Raw genomic sequence first — 13,111 nt, forward strand, 5'->3', positions numbered from 1 at the left:
GAAACAAACAAAAAAATTCCATTTACCATTGCACCAAAAAAATTAAGATACATAGGAGTAAACTTAACTAAGTATGTATGAGACCTGTACTCAGAAAACTACAGGACATTGAAAAAAGAGATAGAGGATAACATAAACAAATGGAAGAACATACCATGTCCATGGATTTGTAGAATCAACATCGTTAAAATGTCCATACTACCCAAAGCAATCTATAGATTCAATGCAGTCCCCATTAAAATACCAATGGCATACTTCAAAGGTCTAGAAAAAACTCTCCAAAAATTCATCTGGAATAAAAAAAGACCCGGAATAGCCACAGCAATCCTGAGAAAGAAGAACGAAGTTGGAGGGATCACAATACCAGAGAGTAGCGCTACTTTCTGCCCAGTTTCTCAAGAGAAATCTTATCATTGTTAGCTCCTCCCTCTCTCTGACTCTTTGTAGGACATTGAGTCTCTGTCAGAACTACTCAACTCTGAAGTTGTAGAGAAAAAAAAATTACCTTAGACAATATATACATGAATGGGCATGACTGTATTCTAATAAGACTTCATTCCTAAAAACAGATGGTGAGCCAGATTTGGCCCATTGGGTTAGTTTGCTGACCTCTGGTCTAAAGAGTTCATTTTCACCTTTCCATAGTGCTTGACATCAAGCTTCTCAATAAAAGTTTGTTGGGTGAATAAGTGAATGGTATAAGAACAAATTATGATGGACCTGTTTACTGGTTTTCTTCTGTGGCCATATCTCCTTGGCCACTACATGCTCCACATTCATTCAATGTAGTCAGTGACCCCTTTCCACCAGTGGGGTGGTTTTCATCTGCTGTGCTCATCTTAACATTTGTGTTGAGGAAATATCCTATGTGAAGTTTTGGTTCCTTTGGTGGAAGGGTCAAGTTTTAAATCCTTTGTCACTATTCTCCAACCATCTCTCACAGCACAGACCTTTGGGTTTTTTTTCTAGGTATGAGTTAAATTTTGGCTTATTCAGATAAGTCAGATTATTAATATAATTTATTATAGACTTTGGTCATTTTTTGTGTGTAGATGTATTTATTCTTTTGTTTCATATACATTTATTTAAACCTTCCTTAAAATCTTATTGGGGCAGGTAGAATATTAGGTATAAAAATCCTCAATTAAATCAATGCACAAAGCACTTAATAATATATACAAGGCACAGGAGAAGTTTAACATGCAGTGGGGACAAAGATAACTCAGATAAGATATTGTCACAAAGAGGCTTATAAGCACAAAGGAGATAAGAGGTGAATAAATAATTTCAATACAATGTAGAGAGTGCTTTGAGGAAAGACTTAGCAACAAACTCTAGGAATTTCACAGAAGTAACATTTATCTTCCACCAAAAAGATCAAAAACACTCTATGAGAGAAGTATTGTACCTGGATATGGAAAAGTGGGTATTTGGAATTCTTATATGGCACTAAAAAGCCCTTGAGACAGAAGAAAGTATAGGCATACTCAGCAGTTACTAGAAAGCAAGTTTTAATAAAACTACGTCCATGGACTTGCTGATAAAAGTGCAGCCAAATCCCTTCTAGAAGGTGCCAAGTCCATTCTGGTCTGGAATGCATTGATAATTGGGACATTATGCTTAGAGACTGCAAACTGACATTCTGTCGTCATCCCTCTTGGAATAGAAACCCTGATCCTTTAAAATAATTAGCATTAATTTGGTGCATGTGTGCAAAAATAAATCACAAGTGTCCAAAAACAGAAATGTTAAGTTCAATGGTTATGTTCTCATTAGCTCCGCCTATGTAAACAAAATTAGAAGCAATTAACATTTAAAAATAGAAAAGACAAGGAGAGTTCACAGCTCCCAGTGGAAAATTATTATTTATATAAATGCCCACAAAGCTGACTTCCTCTCACCCTTCCCGATGTCAATCATGTTATTTCTATGGATAAAGAATCAGTTTTCTTTCCTGAGGGTTAGGAGGGAGGATTGTGATTCTATGCATGTTGTCCTGGTTGAAATTGGAAGTGTGTATGTCCTCTAGCAAAGAAATAAGTAGGTCTCCATCTCCTCTACCCTACCTCTATATTGTACCTCACCCATTCTCTGTATAGGCAAGAAGAGAATTTGCTATGGCTCAAGACTGTCAGCAGAAACCCACTTCCATGAAACAATGCCGGCGTTTGCCAATGGGACACCTGCCTGTTGCAGAAAGCCTCAATGACCCACCTGGAAGAAGGGTGACAGATCTCATGAACTCACCAAGACACACTTTGAAGTGGCCCTGATGTGCTCTGTAGGATATGGGCTATCTCTGTGAATGATGGAGCCTTACTGCGGACAACAGGTATCAGAATGGGGAGAGAATCTGGTCATAGGGCACCTGGGGAACTGAGGCAGGGATGTGGACACATTGAGTGTAATACAGAGCACTGGCAGCTGGCTCCACAGGGCTCTGAGTTCTAGCTGTATCACTAACTTGCTATGTGAACTTGGCTAAGCCACTCTTCTTTCTGGGCCTAATTTTCCCCAATCTTAAAATTAGGAGCTGAACTGGCTTATCTTCTTGCTTCATTCCATACAGTTTTTTGTTTGTTTGTTTGGTTTTAAGATATAACTCAAGCCTTTTATCTGCCTCTTTCCATCTACTTGAGTGGAAAGATGTGGTGAATGGTAGGTTGGGGGTGAGGTGTAGGACTCAAATATTTTTCTATTCCTCATTTATAAAATGTGTGAAAATATACCCCACATTTTCTCCCCCAAAATACTGTTGCTTTAGGAATTCGGGACTGATAATGGAGGACACAGAAGATTCAGTTGCAGGGTCATGACAGAACCCACCAGTTGGCTATCAGTCTGGGAAACAACATCACTTTTAATGTTGATGGAGCCTTGGAATAAAGGCTAACATAGAAGGGATTTGTTCAAAGTGGCATTTTAAAGACAACTATGATTCAGCCTCTTGGTTCTAAATCCTCTTTCTACCATGTCTTTCTTCTGTCTGCAGTATGTCTGATCTGGAATCAGGGCTTAAGGGGAATCAGGACTGATGAACATATATCAACTTCAAATAAAAATATCAGAGTTTTGTGGAGGTAGAAAGCAAGTCAAATCTTTGACCATTAGTTTTTGTTAAGACTTCGCTCATTTTTTTTCATACTCCCCCCCATTATAATTAGTAACAGTTCTCCTGAGCATTTTGCATATACTGTAGTCAGTCCCCCTTTATTCACAGTTTTGCTTTCCATAGTTTCAGTTACCTGTGGTCAACTTCAGTCCGAAAATATTAAGTGGCAAATTTCACAAGTAAACAATTCATAAAGTTTAAATTGTATGTTATTCTGAATAGCATGATAAAATTTCCCTCTGTCCCACTCAGTCCTGTTTGGGGTGTGAAACATTCCTTTGTCCGGTGTTTCCATGATGCATACACTGCCCATCCATTAGTCACTCAGTAGCCATCTTGGTTATCAGATTGACTATCCTGGTATCCCAGTTCTTGTGTTTAGGTAACCCCTATTTTACTTAATAATGGCCCCAAAGCAATAGAGTAATGATGCTGGCAAGTCAGATATGCCAAAGAGAATCTGTAAAGTGCTTCCTTTCAGTGAAAAGGTGAAAGTTCTCAACTTAATAAAGAAAGAAAAAAACTGTATGTTAGGTCCAAGATTTATGGTAAGAACAAATCTATCTGTGAAATTTCCTACTTTAATTTATAAATTAAACTTCATCATAGGTATGCATGTATAGGGAAATCCATGGCATATATTGGTTCAGTACTGTCATTGGGTATTTTGGAATGTAACTCCTACAGATAAGGGGGGAGACTACTGTATACAAATGTTCTTTTATTGTTGTTTTCTGCAAAAATTAAGGACTCAAATGTCTTCTTCTGTATCTTTTTTTTTTGAGTTTATATTTCTTTTCTTTTTTTTAATATTTTTTTATTGATTAAGATATTACATATGTGTACCCTCTACCCCCCCCACCCCCGCTCATCCCCTCACCCCCCCCCCCCCCCGTTGTCCGTGTCCATTGGTTAGTCCTATATGCTTGCATATAAGTCCTTTGGTTGATCCTTCCCCCTTGCCCCCACCCTCCCCTACCTTCCCTCCAAGGCCCGACAGTCCAATCAAAGCCTCTCCGTCTCTGGATCAGTCCTTGTTCATCAGTTTATGTTGTTCATTATATTCCACAAATAAGTGAGATCTTGTGGTATTTATCCGCTCTCCAGTTCCATCGATGCTGTGGCAAATGGTAAGAGTTCCTTTTTCTTCTTCCTCTTCTTAAAGAATACCTTTCAGCATTTCATATAATGCTGGTTTGGTGGTGATGAACTCCTTTAGCTTTTCCTTATCCGTGAAGCTCTTTATCTGACCTTCCATTCTGAATGATAGCTTTGCTGGATAAAGTAATCTTGGTTGCAGGCTCTTGTTATTCATCTCTTTGAATATTTCTTGCCACTCTCTTCTGGCCTGCATGGTTTCTGTTGAGAAATCAGCTGACAGTCGGATGGGTACTCCCTTGTAGGTAACTGACTGTCTTTCTCTTGCTGCTTTTAAGATTCTCTCTTTATCTTTTGCTCTTGGCATTTTAATGATGATGTGTCTTGGTGTGGTCCTCTTTGGATTCCTTTTGTTTGGGGTTCTCTGCGCTTCTTGGACTTGTAGGTCCATTTCTTTCACCAGGTGGGGGAAGTTTTCTGTCATTATTTCTTCAAAAAGGTTTTCAATATCTTGCCCTCTCTCTCCTTCTGGTACCCCTATAATTCTGATGTTGGTACGCTTGAAGTTGTCCCAGAGGTTCCTTACACTATCTTCATACTTTTTGAATCTCTTTTCTTTTTTCTTTTTCGGTTGGGTATTTTTTGTTTCTTTGTGTTTCAAATCTTTGACTTGATTCTTGGGATCCTCTTGTCTGCTGTTGGATCTCTGTGAAATATTCTTTATTTCAGTCAGTGTATGCTTAATTTCTAGTTGGTCCTTTTTCATGTCCTCCATGGTCTCACTATACTCCTTGAGGGATTCATTAAATTTATCGGCGGTTTCCATAAAATTCTTGACAAACCTTATAAACGTGGCCTTGAACTCTATATCCAGTTGTCTGTCCTCCTCCGTTTCTGACAATTGTGACCTGTTTCTCTGTCTCCGCATTTTGGCTGCTTCCCTGTGTTGATAGAGTGGCCCTGCGCGCCAGGTGTCCTGTAGGGCCCAGTGGCTCAGCCTCCCCAGTTACCTGGGGTGGACACTCTTGGTGCACTCTTGGTGCCTTGGTTGATGTAGGATCACTGGGAGGAATTGACCTCCAGGCCAATTGGCTGTGGGAAGCAGCTGTGTCTGAAGTGGGAGAATGGTCCCCCTCTGACCACTGGGTACAGGGGCTCCTGGATCTAAGGAGGTGCTAATTCAGCCCCTGCCTGAGGCCACACAGCCGGAGCCACAGAGAGGCTCAGCTGTGAAGCAATGCAAGCCGCTGCGGGGCCTTGGGCCTTCTCTTGGAAGTTCGGGTCTGGCTGGCCCGGCTGCAGTTAGGTAATTATCAGGTTGCAAAGGGCCGGGGCATTCACATGCAAAAGCCTCTGCCGCAGCCTGGGTGGGGCGTGGTCTCAGGGAGTCAAAAGGCCGGAGAAAGAAGCTATGGCTGATTCTCCGTGCCCGGAGTCACGCGTCTCAGTGTCCCGGTAATGGCTGCAAGCACCTCTGAGGGAAATCCGCCCTCAAGTTCGCCCGCTGCCGCCTGAGAGAGCAGCCTCTCCCCGTATGTGTCCTGGGTCCCCAGAGACTTCCCAGAACCGGAGATCAGAGCAGTCGGGAGCTTGTGATTCAAAAAGACAGCCGCGTCCTCAGGTGCCACCCCCTTTCCGCGCGAGCCGCCGCCGTACCTCTGCACTCAGCCTCCGCAGCTCCTCTGGCTCTCAGCGTGCTTTTCTTTTCTTCTAGTTGTAGAAATTACACTCAGCCAGCCTTCCTGTTTTTCTGGACGATGTTTGCTCCGTCCTTTGGGATAATTTTCAATTGCTGTGGGAGGCGACTATTTCCCGGTGTTTATCTATGCCGCCATCTTAGTTTCTCCTTCTTCTGTATCTTTACATATGCTAGTCTGTTTATATTCCAACACCTTATCCATACTGTCCTTAGCAATTATCCAAGCTTTTCTAATTTGCCTGTGTACTGATCCATGTCTTCTGTTAAGTCATAATGTCTTTGAGAACTAGAAACATTTTGTATCTCAGTTCCCAAACCCAGAGATGCTACTGCTCAATTATGTTAATTTAATAAATTAATGGAAGAGACACTTCATCTGTATCCACACCATGTCCTAGAAGCCCCTCAGAGTGGTGATAAGCTTAGCAGGGGCCTTCATTTCAACTTTTATGAGGAATTAGGAAAGACTATAGAATGGGCAGATCTCCTTACATCTTTATGCCTGTAAATTCAAAGCACTTATTCATGACCACCCAGAGGTGGCCAGAGTACCCAGAGATACCCTGCCCAGACTTAGAAAATGGGGGGGGGGGGAGTAAGAACTGCTCTTTGGGTTGCCCTTCTCAGCTTGAGGCATCCTAGAGCCAACCTCCCTCTGGCTTGGCCAGGGGCCCGGGTTTGTTCTCTGTTTATCAGCATTGGTCAACCTGACCCTTGGAAGAGAATCCTGGTAAGGGTCAGGCACCAGGGGTGGTACCTGAAACAATTTTTGAGTAGAGTGGGAGACTGTGTGGCCTCTTTTCTCAGAGGCTTGGAGGAGAAGGTGGGGGAGATAATACAAAAAGTCATCTGACTTCCTTCCAACAGTGCAGGCAGAAGAGCAAAGGGGAGGCTTCTGCAATGCTGGTGAAGAGAAGATGGCATGAGGATGAGGAGGGAAAGGAAGTCCTTGTGGACAGGACAATGAGGAAGAGTCTAAACTCAGGGTGTAAGAATGAGAGACAGAAGTTAAGAAAGACTGAGAAGAAATAAACATAGGAAGCAAGAGAGGAAAGCAGGGAGGAAGGAAGGAAAGAAAGAAGGAAGGAAGGAAAGAAGGAAGGAAGGAAGGAAGGAAGGAAGGAAGGAAGGAAGGAAGGGAGGAAGGAAGGAAGGAAGGAAGGAAGGAAGGAAGGTTGAAATGAGACAAAGAGAAAGGCACAGACATCAAGAAAGAAAATCAGAACTAGAAAGAAAATAAGAGAAACATTTGGAGAGAGAAAAGAGAAGTGGGGTAGCAATGAAGGCATGTGGGTACACACACAAGACATGGACAACTCAAAGTCTGCCTGACCTTCTCAGCTCAGGTAATTGTCTTTGTGAGCCTGGCACAGGGAAAATCTGTACACAAAGGAAATGTGCTGACTCCTGCTCAGGGTCTGTCGGAGGATAGAAACAGATCAATGAACTTGGGTGGGGCTTTTCTATGCCAGGACGGGCACTGCAAGTTCTCAGTGCCCAGCCAGGCCAGGCCAAGGACTTTCACAAGATCCTTATGCTATTAAAGGGCCATTACCCGCAGGGCAAAATCAGCCTTTTACTTGGAGAAAAACGCTCTTTCTGTGCCAGTGTCACCTCCCCTGGCCCAGATACCACCTCTCTGGCAGGCCCTGGCCCAAACTCAGTTAGATGTCACCCCTCAGCCTGGAAAAACTGGACCTTATGAATCTGAACAAGCTTCAAGAACACTCCAGGGACCAGCACAGCCTGGTATATACAACTGATGGAATGACCCTGAGACATGTTTGTGGGCAGAGCAAGAGGCATCTAGAGCAGAATGTTCCCATAGATCTTGGACCACTAGATGCATTTTATAGGGAGAAAGATTTCAGCTTCAGTGTCAGGAAGGACTTTGAAATCAAAGCTAGACAAAAGCTGGATTCATTCATTCATCAATTCAGTATTTACCAATAATTTTTGAGCATCTACAATGTGTGGGACACTGTGTTAGAAGCTGAGGACACGGAGATAAGCAAACACATTTGGGCTGTGGGGGGAGAGTGATGGCAACACTATTTCCTCTACCCAATGTAATAGAAGGAGCTCAGAGGGGAGTGTTAATTAATTCTGCTTTGAGGACAAGCAAGATTTTTAGGAAGGGCACATTTGAGCACAGCTTTAATGGTTGTGTAGGGTCCTTGAGGCAGAGAAAGTAGAGGGATCCTAGACCAAGAGAGGCACAGAGAAGAGCTGGAATGTGTAGGAATGCAGGGCTCATCTGGAGGATGAATGGTGGGACAGGCAGCCTGGGAGAAATGAGGGTGGGGTGGAGGTGGGCCAGGTGAGGACAGACATTATAAGGGTACAAAGTCACCAGCATTTTAGTCAGAAGGGAGCTTAGAGATGATGAAATCCATCTTTGTCATTATTTTATTTTTTAAATTTTGTATGTGAGTGTATGTGTGTGAAGTAGACTTTGTTGGAGGATGCCTGGGGTTGGACACAGAGGAAAGGACATGACAGCAACTCCAATAATTTCGAACCAAATATGTTAGTCCTTTTCTCATAAGAGACCTACTAGGATATTTTCATTGATTTATTTACCTCCTGTGGTGGCCCAAACCTCCTACCTTCTCAGTAGGTTTTCTCTGTCTTTCTTCTCATCTTAAGTCTTCATCCCTCTGACTGCCCCCGACACAATAGATTTGCTGTTAGGCCTCCTCTTGGTGATGGTAAGCAATCCAAGAAGGAAAGGGCCTCCTGTTTACCCAGATCCTCCTCCCTAGAAGGCAGATGTGAGTTTGTATTTAAAAAGTTCTAAAAGGACAAAAAATTAAACATTGACCTTACGAAGTTTTTAAAAAATTACATAATGAAGTTAAAGTTTCTTCGTTTAGTCTGTTAACATTTATCAGTCAACTTAGTTTCTTAAGTTAAATCAAATATATATCTCTCTACATAGATATACATGTACACTCACACACATATTTATGGAAAAGAAATTATGCCTTACATACTGATCTGTTTTTTATTTAAAAATATATTGTGAAAAAAACTTCCAACTTCATACCTCATATGCATTCTAGTCCATAGACTAGATATAACATAAGTTTCTAGCTATTTTTCTGTTGATAGCCATTTATGATGATTTCACCTGTGTGCTTTTACAATGATGCTGCCACATGCACCCTTCTGTACTCTTGTTATTATTTCTATAGGCTAGATTCCCAGAATTAGGTTGTTAAATCAAAGACTATGCACATTCTAAATCTTACTGGGAATTACATCACTTCTTTTTTTAAAAAAATATTTTTATTGATTTTAGAGAGGAAGGGAGAGGGAGATAGAAACATCAATGATGAGAGAGAATCATTGATTGGTTGCCTCCTGCATGGCTCCTACTGGGGATCAAGACTGCAACCTGGCATGTGCCCTTGACCAGAATCGAACCTGGGATCTTTCAGCCCCCAGGTCGATGTTCTATCCACTGAGCAAAACTGGCTAGGGCTATATCACTTTTTTTATAAAGGTTAGTTCACACTGTAACAGGCCATTGACATGGGAGTGCCTCTTCCACACTTGCTCTCCCTCTGGAACTGCCTCATCATTTACAGAGATGAAGAAAGGGCACAGAGAGAATGATCAGTTGTCTAATAACACACACCTCAGTGTTGGCAATGATGGCACCAAGATTCCAAATCTGTTGTCACTAGACAATGAGGTAATGCACAGAAAATATTAAGGACGATGCCTGGCATGATGTGAGTATAGCTTTGACAAACAGGTTCAGTGTGGGAGAGGAATTAGAGAGAAGAGAGAACAGAGGTAAGGAGGCTCTGGGTAGCTCTTCCCAGGCTCGGTGTAATATCCCTTCTCCTAGCAGTCAGCTTCACAACATTACATTTAATTAGTTGATTCATTAGCCCACCATAATACTGTCCCTGGGAGACAAGAAAGTGAGAAAGTAGTTCTCTGACATCAGAGACTGATAACCTATATAGGCTAGGATGCTGACATCATCCTTAAATTCCTAAAAGAAATGTGAAGTGTTGAGCTTCTGAGTTTGAGATTCTCTCACTCTATTAGTTGTTTAATGCCTGAAAGTTACCAAAGAGAGACAGTTATTACAGCATAAATTATTGTGATTTTTTTCTTCCATATGAGTCTCCTCTCCTCATGAGTATCCTCACACCCATTAAAAAAGGGATCATATCTTAAACTTCTTTTATCATCTCTTCCTCCATGACAACTAGTGTGTTGAGGAGCACACCAGAGGCACTCAATACATAAAAATTGGGGAAAACAAATAGGATTTTTTTGTTGTGATGTAAGGAAAACTGTAGCTGTTTTAGAGTTGTGCCTCATAGATATTGATTGATTAAATTACCAGGTAGCTTTCTAAAAGTCATTATCACATTTGCAAAGTGATGAAGGTACTCTTGGAAGTGCCTTCAGAATGGTGCTAGCCTTTTTACCACACATGTTCACCAAGGAACACCCCATATTTTTCAGCTGCAAGTTGTGGATCTGGGTGGGCCAGAGAAGAATGTCTGGGGAGATGGGATTGTAGAAGGTAACAGCCACTAGAAGAATTTGGCCCCAAAGGCAAGGACTCCTTGATCAATATTCATGACTTTCAGAATTCCTATTTTAATCAGTGAAACGGAAATGAAATTCCAATGTCGCTTTTAGTTTAAAAAAATTACAAGTGGGATATGATATTCATGCATACCATTTCCTCTGAAATTCTTTTTAAGAATTGAAGAAAATATAACATACTGGAAAGAACACTAGCCTAGGCATCCAGATATTTAATTTCATGCCCTAAATTTATCACTTAGGAGCTGTGTGATCAAAAGCACTCGGTTCCCCCATCTTACCTCATTTCACTCATATATAGAATGAGAAGGTTGATGATAAATAAACTCCCCTTCAGTTTTAATAATAAATGAGTCCATAATTCCATAATTCCCAGATTAATGTTGAAGACCCATCCATCCACCCACCCACCTATCCATCCATCCATCCATCCATCCATCCATCCATCCATCCATTCTTTCCACAAGTATTCATTGAATTCCCACTTGTATTGTGTCCATGTGATTTGAGCCCTTCTGCTCTGGGTTGATAGGTTGATGGCATAATTATTCTGCTGAGAACCTTGATTCTACATCTTGTATACATTCTGACCCCACCTCTTCTCTCATCCATTTTATCTTCAATCAGTTCCTGATGTTTTTTCTTCCTCTGTGTCTATCTCTGATCCATCTCATCCCTTCCATGCCCACTCCACTGCTCTTTTTCCAGCCTCACCAACTCTCGTTTGAGCTAATGTAGAAACTCCTTAAGTGGTTTTCCAGCCTCAATAGTCTTCCTTCCCAATCCACTGTACATGCTATGCCCAGAGTTATCGCCAATATTTCATTTTAAGCAACATTTTTGAAAGTTTGTTTAATGTAGATACTCACTGTATCTGGACCCTTAGGAACTAACAGTCCAGAGAGGAAGAGCTACAAAATTAAAGGGTTAGTATAATACAGTGTGGGACTGCAATGGTGGGGGAACACTCAGTATTAGATTTCTTCCTTTCTTCTCACAAGGCTTCCTCCTTAGATGCTTTCTCTTCTGCACCTCATAGCACTTTATTTTTTCATGGTTCTTGCATCTCATTCATTACATTGTTTTAGCAATCATTCTCCACTTGTCTCTCATTGACTAAACTGTGAGCTTCTTGATGGCAGGGATGTGATTGGCTTGCACCATCCTTCTAAGTAGGAAAGATACCTTGGGAGCCTTTTGCCTTCAAGGGGAAGTCCAAATCTTTATATTAGGCATTCAAAGTCTTTAAGAACTTGGGTCTACTTTTCCAATTAACTCTGCTAATCACCTCTTATTCCATCTCATTTCAATCACAAAACTTCTTCCTCTCACCCTTTACTTGACCTCTAGAACCCCACTCTTTAGGTACACAACTGCCTGACCATACCCAGTACTCTTATACTCACTGCTTTTGGGTAAGCCACATCCTCTTCTGAGAATACCCAACACACATTTCCCTACTCCCCTGCCTGCCAGGATTTGCCTGGAGGACCCTGTCCTCTCTTCAAAGTCTAGTTTAAATTCTATTCATTCAAAGAACTTTGCATAGAATCAGGTTCACTTATTCAGAATTAATTTTTGCCTGATCTCAAATACTTCTTATAGCAAATGTGTGGACTCTCTTCTGCAGACATTTTTGTGACCTTGCTGTCTACCCTTATATTATGACCTCCTAGGAAGAAGTGCCCATGTCACTTGGGTTTTTGGATCCTCCACATTACAGAGCCTAGTGTCTGGGAGTTAGGCTCATCCATACTGAATAGTTGCCACATGACAGGTACTGTGGAGGCTTTATGATGTCCTCACAGCAGACCAGGAAACTGGGCTCAGAGAGAGGCTAAGTAATCTGCCCAAGACACCAGTAGGCACATAATATAATTTAGATTTGAACACAGGTATCTCTTAACAGCCAGACTACGTTGCTTCCCTACAAGAAGCCACAATAAATGCTGAACGGTTTTGTAGCCATTTGGAAAAGAGGTTGAAGATATACTTAACAAGCATTTCCTGATTGTCTAGGGAAATATCTAAAAGTTTTTTTAAAACATATTTTATTGATTTTTTACAGAGAGGAAGGGAGAGAGATAAAGAGTTAGAAACACCTATGAGAGAGAAACATCGCAGGCTCACAGCCCTTGACCGGAATTGAATCTGGGACCTTTCAGTCCGCAGGCTGACGCTCTATCCACTGAGCCAAACCGGTTAGGGCTCTAAAAGTTTTTTTTTTTTTAATGGATTGGCATTTGATTTTACCCTTGAAGACTGAAAAGAAATTTGACAAAGAAAAAAAGCTGAGAGTATTTTCATAAGAGAATAAATAAAAGCTGTTTGTTTTTTTTGTTTGCTTTTTTTTGTTTTGTTTTGTTTTGTTTTGGAGGAGGGGATATGGCAGGGGGGAGAAGGGAGCTATTTACTGACTAACTTTCCCAGCCAGGCTGTAAGGAATCAAGGGAAGGAAACATTTGGTCTTGCTCGGGGCTGTATCTCTATTGCCATTGCAGAGTCTAATACAGAGCACGTGTTAAATAAACATTTTGTATAAATCAATCTACTCAATAAAAACTAAGCCTTTTTTGTGTTCCTGCAGTTTTAAATTCACTCTTGGCCTAGAATGCTGAACACGC

The 13,111-nt window shown here is 41.4% G+C and overlaps 1 long non-coding RNA gene across 4 annotated transcripts in view; it reads left to right on the forward strand.

Annotated features, from left to right (window-relative positions):
• Window positions 1-13,111, forward strand: part of LOC308516178 — a 39,899-nt gene that overhangs the window by 18,861 nt on the left and 7,927 nt on the right. For all 4 annotated transcript variants that reach the window (XR_013995716.1, XR_013995717.1, XR_013995718.1 and 1 more), the window contains one exon: window positions 2,100-2,332. This is a non-coding gene — a long non-coding RNA (uncharacterized lncRNA). The remainder of the gene's footprint in view (window positions 1-2,099; window positions 2,333-13,111) is intronic.

The sequence above is a fragment of the Myotis nattereri genome (genome assembly GCF_964212035.1).
Source record: "Myotis nattereri genome assembly, chromosome: 3".
NCBI lineage: Eukaryota > Metazoa > Chordata > Mammalia > Chiroptera > Vespertilionidae > Myotis > Myotis nattereri.